Source organism: Cherax quadricarinatus, unplaced genomic scaffold (assembly GCF_038502225.1).
Source record: "Cherax quadricarinatus isolate ZL_2023a unplaced genomic scaffold, ASM3850222v1 Contig6584, whole genome shotgun sequence".
Taxonomy (NCBI): Eukaryota; Metazoa; Arthropoda; class Malacostraca; order Decapoda; family Parastacidae; genus Cherax; species Cherax quadricarinatus.
This window is the reverse complement of record NW_027201610.1, coordinates 1-9,008: the sequence shown is the minus strand read 5'-3', so window position 1 is coordinate 9,008 and position 9,008 is coordinate 1. Positions and strand designations below refer to the sequence as shown.

At 44.5% G+C, this 9,008-nt stretch overlaps 1 long non-coding RNA gene across 1 annotated transcript; it reads right to left on the bottom strand.

Annotated features, from left to right (window-relative positions):
• Positions 1–5,047: 5,047 nt before the first annotated feature.
• LOC138852286 (uncharacterized) lies at positions 5,048–8,587 on the bottom strand. The gene is made up of 2 exons (XR_011391631.1): positions 8,135–8,587; positions 5,048–5,514 (listed from the first exon to the last, which is right to left on the bottom strand). It is a non-coding gene; the product is annotated as an uncharacterized lncRNA (long non-coding RNA).
• Between the last annotated feature and the right edge of the window lie 421 nt (positions 8,588–9,008).

Here is a 9,008-nt window from a genome sequence, read left to right as displayed (position 1 = left end):
ACTGACTGATGTTGTAGTGGCCAGGCTTAGGCTTGGTTACAAGTACTGACTGATGTTGTAGTGGCCAGGCTTAGGCTTGGTTACAAGTACTGACTGATGTTGTAGTGGCCAGGCTTAGGCTTGGTTACAAGTACTGACTGATGTTGTAGTGGCCAGGCTTAGGCTTGGTTACAAGTACTGACTGATGTTGTAGTGGCCAGGCTTAGGCTTGGTTACAAGTACTGACTGATGTTGTAGTGGCCAGGCTTAGGCTTGGTTACAAGTACTGACTGATGTTGTAGTGGCCAGGCTTAGGCTTGGTTACAAGTACTGACTGATGTTGTAGTGGCCAGGCTTAGGCTTGGTTACAAGTACTGACTGATGTTGTAGTGGCCAGGCTTAGGCTTGGTTACAAGTACTTCTGGCAGTTTGGGAGACACACAGATGATGATCAAACTAAATGTAAATTATGTGATCAGGCATATGGTCACTGTCTTGAACACTATGTGCTTAATTGTCCACTTATTGAGGAATACAGAGACAGACAGTATAATAACCTATGTGACATGTCAAGATATCTTATTAATGAAAATAAGATACCAGATATACTAAGCAAATTTCCTAAATTTGCTTGTAACAGATAAGTGAACTATAGATATGTAGATATAAATCCATATGTATTCCTGTTAACCCTTTTGGGGCCTAGTTCCTAGGCCTTTTGTGTATCCATATGCTCTCGCGCTACCGTCCACAGGATGGATATGGGGTGCACAATAAACTAGCCACTTCGGTGGCAAAATCTCCTTACACTACCTGCACTCTATACCCTACTAGCACTGTCCATACTACCCACGCTCTCCATACCCTACCCACACTCTCCATACACTACACACACACTCCATACACTACCCGCACTCTCCATACACTACCCACACTCTCCATACCCTACCCGCACTCTCCATACACTACCCACACTCTCCATACACTATCTACACTCTCCATCCACTACCCACACTCTCCATACCCTACCCACAATCTCCATACACTACCCACACTCTCCATACACTACCCAAACTCTCCATACTCTACCAGCACTCTCCATACCCTACCCACATTCTCCATACCCTACCCACACTCTCCATACACTACCCACACTCTCCATACAGTACCCACACTCTCCATACACTACCCACACTCTCCATACACTACCCGCAATCTCCATATACTACCCACACTCTCCATAAACTACCCGCACTCTCCATACACTACCCACACACTACCTGCACTCTCCATACACTACCCACACACTCTCCATACACTACCCACACTCCATACACTACCCGCACTCTCCGTACACTACCCACACTCTCCGTACACTACCCACACTCTCCATACACTACCCGCACTCTCCATACACCATCCGCACTCTCGATGCACTACCCACACTCTCCATACACTACCCACACTCTCCATACCCTACCAACACTCTCCATGCTCTATCCACACTCTACATATACACTACCCGCACTCCCCATACACTACCCGCTCTCTCCATACACTACCCACACTCTTCATACACTACCCGCACTCTCCATAGACTTCCCACACTCCATACCCTACCCACACTCTCCATACCCTACCCGCACTCTCCATACACTACCCACACTCCCCATACACTACCCACACTCTCCATACACAACCCACACTCTCCATACCCTACCCACACTCTCCATACACTACACACACACTCCACACACTACCCGCACTCCCCATACACTACCCACACTCTCCAAACACTACCCACACTCTCCATACACTACACGCACTCTCCATACCCTACCCACACTCTCCATACACTACCCACACTCTCCATACACTAGCCACACTCTCCATCCACTACCCACACTCTCCATACCCTACCCACAATCTCCATACACTACCCGCACTCTCCATACACTACCCGCACTCTCCATACCCTACTCACACTCTCCATACCCTACCCACACTCTCCATACACTACCCACACTCTCCATACAGTACCCACACTCTCCATACACTACCCACACTTCCCACAATCTCCATATACTACCCACACTCTCCATAAGCTACCCGCACTCTCCATACACTACCCACACACTCTCCAAACACTGCCTGCACTCTCCATACACTACCCACACAATCTCCATACACTACCCACACACTCTCCATACACTACCCGCACTCTCCATACACTACCCACACTCTCCATACACTACCCGCACTCTCCATACACCACCCGCACTCTCCATGCACTACCCACTCTCTCCATACACTATCTGCCCTCTCCATACCCTACCCGCAATCTCCATACACTACCCGCACTCTCCATACACTACCCACACTCTCCATACCCTATCCACACTTTCCATACACTACCCACACTCACCATACACTACCCACACTCTCCATACACTACCCACACTCTCCATACAGTACCTGCACCCTCCATACACTACTCACACTCTCCATACACTACCCACACTCTCCATACACTACCCGCACTCTCCATACACTGCCCACTCTCCATACACTACCTGCACTCTCCATACACTACCCACACTCTCCATACACTACCCACACTCTCCATACACTACCCACACTCTCCATACACTACCCACACTCTCCATACACTACCCGCACTCTCCATACACTACCCACACTCTCCATACACTACCCACACTCTCCATACACTACCCACACTCTCCATACACTACCCACACTCTCCATACACTACCCACACACTCCATACACTACCCACATACTCCATACACTACCCACACCATCCATACACTACCCACACACTCCATACACTACCCACACTCTCCATACACTACCCACACACTCCATACACTACCCACATACTCCATACACTACCCACACCATCCATACACTACCCACACACTCCATACACTACCCACACTCTCCATACACTACCCACTCACTCTATACACTACCCACACACTCCATACACTACCCACACTCTTCATACCCTACTCACACTCTTCATACGCTACCCACACACTCCATACACTACCCACACTCTTTATACACTACCCACACACTCCATACACTACCCACACTCTTCATATACTACCTACACTCTTCATACACTACCCACACTCCATCCACTACACACACACTCTCCATATACTACCCACACTCCATACACTACCCACATTCTCCATACACTGCCCACACCCCCATTCGAGTGTCAACAAAGAGGGCATGGGGTCGACGGCACACGTGTTACCTTCTCAACATGTAAGTTTATAATTACGTGTTATGTAGGGAGGGGCACTGTACACCCACGTTAGATTTCCTTTTTTGAGGTTATCCTAGTTACTTTACACATATGCTGCTATGTATGATAATCTATGTAACTGTATTTGTGTATACCTGAATAAACTTACTTGTACCATAAACAGATAATGATATGTTAGGACTGGAGATACAGTGTTTACTCTAAGCATCATGTGCATAAGATAAGATTTCGTTCGGATTTTTAACCCCAGAGGGTTAGCCACCCAGGATAACCCAAGAAAGTCAGTGCGTCATCGAGGACTGTCTAACTTATTTCCATTGTGGTCCTTAATCTTGTCCCCCAGGATGCCACCCACACCAGTCGACTAATACCCAGGTACCTATTTGCTGCTAGATGAACAGGACAACAGGTGTAAGGAAATGTGTCGAAATGTTTCCATCCGCCGGGAGTCGAACCCGGACCCTCCGTGTGTGAAGCGGGAGCTTTAGCCACCAGGCCACCGGGCCAGTTTAGTTTAAGTTTTATATTTTATTTCTTTGCAGCTAGGAGCATTCGTTATGTTGTATCTGAATAATGGATCATCAGTACACACCCGAATGTTTCTTTGGCCATGTTCGTAGATCTTACACAAGATAAGAAGGTTGTGTTGTAGCCTTGCTTAGGCATACCCGGTGGTGATGGCTGTTGCGTTGAGCTGCAAGGCTGCAGGTTGCACAGAGGTAAAGACGGCAGATAACATGCCGATATGCATTGCACTGATGCAACTACATCAGAAAAGTGTGCATGATACTAGGGACACCCGACAGGAACCTCCCAAAATCAACCGTTCAACTCTACAGCAAGGCATCGGTGAAGATGATTGGGCTGCTTTTACCAGCCGATGGGACATGTTTAGAAATAGGACCGACCTAACTGAAAGTCAAGTAACTGCTCAGCTCCTGGCCTGCTGTGAGCCGGATTTAGAAGCCGTGTTTTTCAGGGAAACTCCCACACTAGCCTCCACGAGCAGTATTTTATATTATTGTAACCACGAACGAGCGGTATTGAATCAATAACACTGTGACTAGCCGAGGATTCGAACCCATGTCGTTTTGACCCACCTCATGGTGAGCAAATATCACGCATGACGCTTTAACCCTCAGGACCACGCAATCCTACAAGAATCACGCACCCAGCAGAGCTAATGTTCCTCAGATAACGGTAAAACACCTAGCTCTGCTGGGTGCGTGATATCTCAGTAACCAGGCTTTAAATTCCATTAACCATCTATCGTGCTTACATTGTGTTTAAATGGGTATTCAACTAAAGTCCCCTTTTTAAGCACGTTATGTTTAAGTTACAGGGACTTTAAGAGGGGTCATTAAGGTTGATAATTAAGATACGTGTGCAGAGTTTGGGTATTGTTAATCTGGAAATGTTTCGTCAGCTAGCGGCTTCTTCAGTACAATGCCAAGAACGGTGGAAGATGAGGAGGTGTTAGAGGTAATCGGTCCCTGAGCGTGGAGTCGATGTGTTCACGGTATCAATCTTGATATAAGTTCAGCATACTAGCGGAGATGAGATGTAGCAGTGGTAGGCGGAGTCACCAGTGAAAAGAACCCACTAGCGGAAGTACGTCGGGCCTATGGGTTAGATAGGCCTTGAAGACGTCACTCTCTCGCAAGTTGTTGTTGTGTCTGACAGAATTAGGGTTGTATGGTACTTGTACACTACCAGTCAAGAATACTTTAATACCATAAATTGGGATTTAAATAAATTATCGGTGTATATGCACTGTGAGATTTTATTCTCTTAGTGTTTATATCATGATAATCTCTTACATGTACTATGGTATACCCACAGCCCGGTCCGTGACCAGGCCTCGTGGTGGATCAGAGCCTGATCAACCAGGCTGTCACTGCTGGCCGCACGTAAACCGACATATGAACCACAGCCCAGCTGATCATATAAGTAAGTTTATTCACATATCTTTCACAAACTTACATTTCTACAATTGATTTACACATCAACATACGTGTAAATTACCCATTAAAACTCAGTCAAGTTAAAGTGACGTATTTGTAATGGGATCCTTGCAATATTATTGCAAGACTTAGATCAAGATTCCCCAATCTTGCTTGATAAGATCAGCAGCTCTCTCACCAATCATGATAGTTGGGGCATTCAGGTTGCCCGTCACGATCTGGGGCATGATAGAAGCATCGACTACCCGTACCCCTCTCACGCCTCGTAACCTGAAAGGGGAATTGAATTTGAAAAAAAACTTATGTTACACAAATAAGATGATAAAGTGCAGAGATTTTTCTAGTGTGTTAGTGTTAGAACGATTACCTATATACCTGGAGAGAGTTCTGGGGGTCAACGCCCCCGCAGCCTCATGGTGGGCCAGGGCCTGATCAGCCAGGTAGTTACTGCTAGCCGCACTCAGTCCAACATGCGAACTACAGCCCGGTTGGTCAGGTACTAACTTTAGGTGATTGTCCAGTGCCTGCTTGAAGACAGTCAGGGGTCTATTGGTAATCCCCTTTATGTATGCTGGAAGGCAGTTGAACTATTTTGGGCCCCTGACACTTACTGTGTTGTCTCTTAACGTGCTAGTGACACCCCTGCTTTTCATTGGGGGGATGTTGCATCGTCTGCAGAGTCTTCATAGCCTTCATAGGGAGTGATTTTCGTGTGGAAGTTTGGTACTAGTCCCTCTAGGATTTTCCAGGTGTATATAATCATGTATCTCTTCCGCCTGCGTTCCAGGGAATACAGGTTCAGGAACCTCAAGCGCTCCCAGTAATTGAGGTGTTTTATCTCCATTATGCGCGCCGTGAAGGTTCTCTGTACATTTTCTAGGTCAGCAATTTCACCTGCCTTGAAAGGTGCTGTTAGTGTGCAGCAATATTCCAGCCTAGATAGAACAAACGACCTGAAGAGTGTCATCATGGGCTTAGCTGGAAGATTTTCCAGACAGTGGTCAGTTTTCAAAAGCTGTTCCTGGAATTGCTGGGACGTTGCATCTGGAAACTTGTATACAACCCAATGACCAGGTTTTGGTTCTCGATCTTTACTGCTAAAACTTCAACTACATCATTTGAGGCATTTAGTAGTCCTGAGCATATAAGTGACTGTGATATATGGAGAAGATGTCTTGATGCTGGTGAAGGGTTCTTGTTTTGCGGCATTAGAGCTACACCCCCTTGGATCAAATCTTATTGCTTTACATATTCCAGGCGCTATATGGCCCCCTGGGGGTTAAGTGCTCTCAAATGAATAATAATAAGTACAGTTCAAACTGAGACAATTTAAATAATAATTATCCTAATTCAAATCAAATTTATCATTCTGTATCTCCTTATGTTCAGCTATCAAAACTTTGGGGCCCCGTCCCTGGGCCCATCAAGTACCTCTGTAGCCTTCTGGACTACCCCCCAGGGGATGGGTATGAGGGTGCATAATAAAGATACTAAGCTAAATTAAACTAGATATATATTGCACCCCTGAATGATGTCTAATGTTTATAATGTATATTTGATGTATATTCTTTCATATAATTTTATATTGCTAATATTTTCATTAATAGCTAAGATAAAAATATCTTATTGTATACTATTATTTGACCTAGCTATGTCATTAGGTAGGATGTAACATTTACACTTCCCTGTGCTTACTGTTCGAGAGTTGTGGTTGGCTGTCCATATTGCTAAACTGCTTAGCTATCACCTCGCTCGTTTACCTACCGGTGTTTCTGCAGCACCAGGGGCGAGTCACGTGATATCAATTGATGTGAGGCCTGTAGTCGAGAAATCAATCTCTCTCTCTCTCTCTCTCCACAGCTGGTCATCACTCGACCAGCATCTCTCTCCATTTCTCCAGGGATGTCTCTCGTCTCTGGTTGTTCGTTATTTAGACTGTTTTGGTAGAGTATTTATTATTATTATTATTATTATTAAAGATTAGCCGGTATTCTCCCGGCCCGGGCCTTTTCCAAGTGGTGGCCCGGCCTTGGCTCCCTCTTTAGGGAGTGTCTGAGACCTAAGTCTCCCATGGGAGGAGGCACAAGTACCTCCTCATCTTTGGGACCAACTGTCCCCAGGCCTAGCCACAAGCTAGGCCTCTCTGGTCTGCCATCCCCGCCCCAAGGGGGCTAATGGGAATGACAGTCTTATGAGCTAAAGGCTCGGGCTCAGGCACCTACCCTACCCTAGAAGGGTTAGGCATGGTGTCGATCACCTAAAGTCAGTTCCTGATCAGCCGGGCTGCGGCTCGTACGTTGGTTTGCGTGCAGCCAGCAGCAACAGCCTGGTTGATCAGGCGCTGATCCACCAGGAGGCCTGGTCACAGACCGGGCCGCGGGGGCGTTGACCCCCGAAACTCTCTCCAGGTAAACTCCAGGTAATATCAAAATTCATTTAATTTGATTTTGTCCACCTAGATAACTTTGTTAATAAACATCTCAATTTCTATTTAGTTAGTATTGTATCAATTGCAATCCTAAATCACTATTAAAATTTATCACAATTTTAAAGGATAACTGAACTAGAATATTTTCTGCTTGTTACAAAAACCAGAAACATGTTGAATGCTAGAGGGAAAGACCTGGTATTCTCTGGAGATGTCTATACTTTATAGATATCTCCATTTTGTAACATCCCAGTCGTCTTTTAAATCGCTGGTTAAGTTGTAAGACGAGAGTCATACACTTGTACCTAACAAGAGTTCAATCATTACAGGGGCTTTCTATATAGTATGTCATTGATGTCAGCTATGGTCTGTATAAGTTGTATAGTATGTCACTGATGTGAGCTATTGCCTGTACAAGTTGTATTATGTACTTGTAGGAACAAAGATTATTATTCCACTTACTTGAGAGTATGGTCCACAACGCCCAGAGGGTCAGAAGACGGGGCCATCTTACAGGTACCAGCCGGGTGATACATAGTTTTGGCTGTGTGCCGTGTATAACATGCCCAGTAGCTGTCAGATCCATACACCTCTCTCTCACATCCTGGCAACACCTACACATATAACTCGTAAGTGGTAAACTGATTATATAAAGCCACTTTACCTGACATTATGAAACTTGCAAGATATTGTAGTAGTATAAATTACCTTAAAGACATATTTTTATGTTAATGTAAAAATTAATAATTTTGTACCAAAAGAACCTTAGAAAACTTACCTAACCTTATTATAACAAGCACAATTTAATTTAGCGTAATCCAATTAAATATATTTTAGACAAGTTTACAATAATTTAATAATAAACACAATGAAATATATTTTTTTCGTTAGGTTCAGAATGATTTTTCCGAAATTGCATACACAAATTTTCGTTTGCCTTATTCGGCAAGAAGGGCATGGCTATTTAAGCCAAAATCGCAAGCTTTACCTATTCGGCACTATAATATATATATATATATATATATATATACAGTGGACCCCCGCATAGCGACCTTAATCCGTGCAAGAGGGCTGGCTGTTATGCGAAATGTTCGCTATGTGAATGAATTTTCCCCATAAGAAATAATGGAAATCAAATTAATCCGTGCAAGACACCCAAAAGTTTGAAAAAAAAAATTTTACCACATGAAATATACATTTTCCTACACACAAAGAGAAGGATACATGCACAATAGTAGAGTAGTACATGCACAATATATATTGTGCATGTACTACTCTACTAAATGAAGAATAAATGACACTTACCTTTATTGAAGATGCAGCAATGACTGATGAG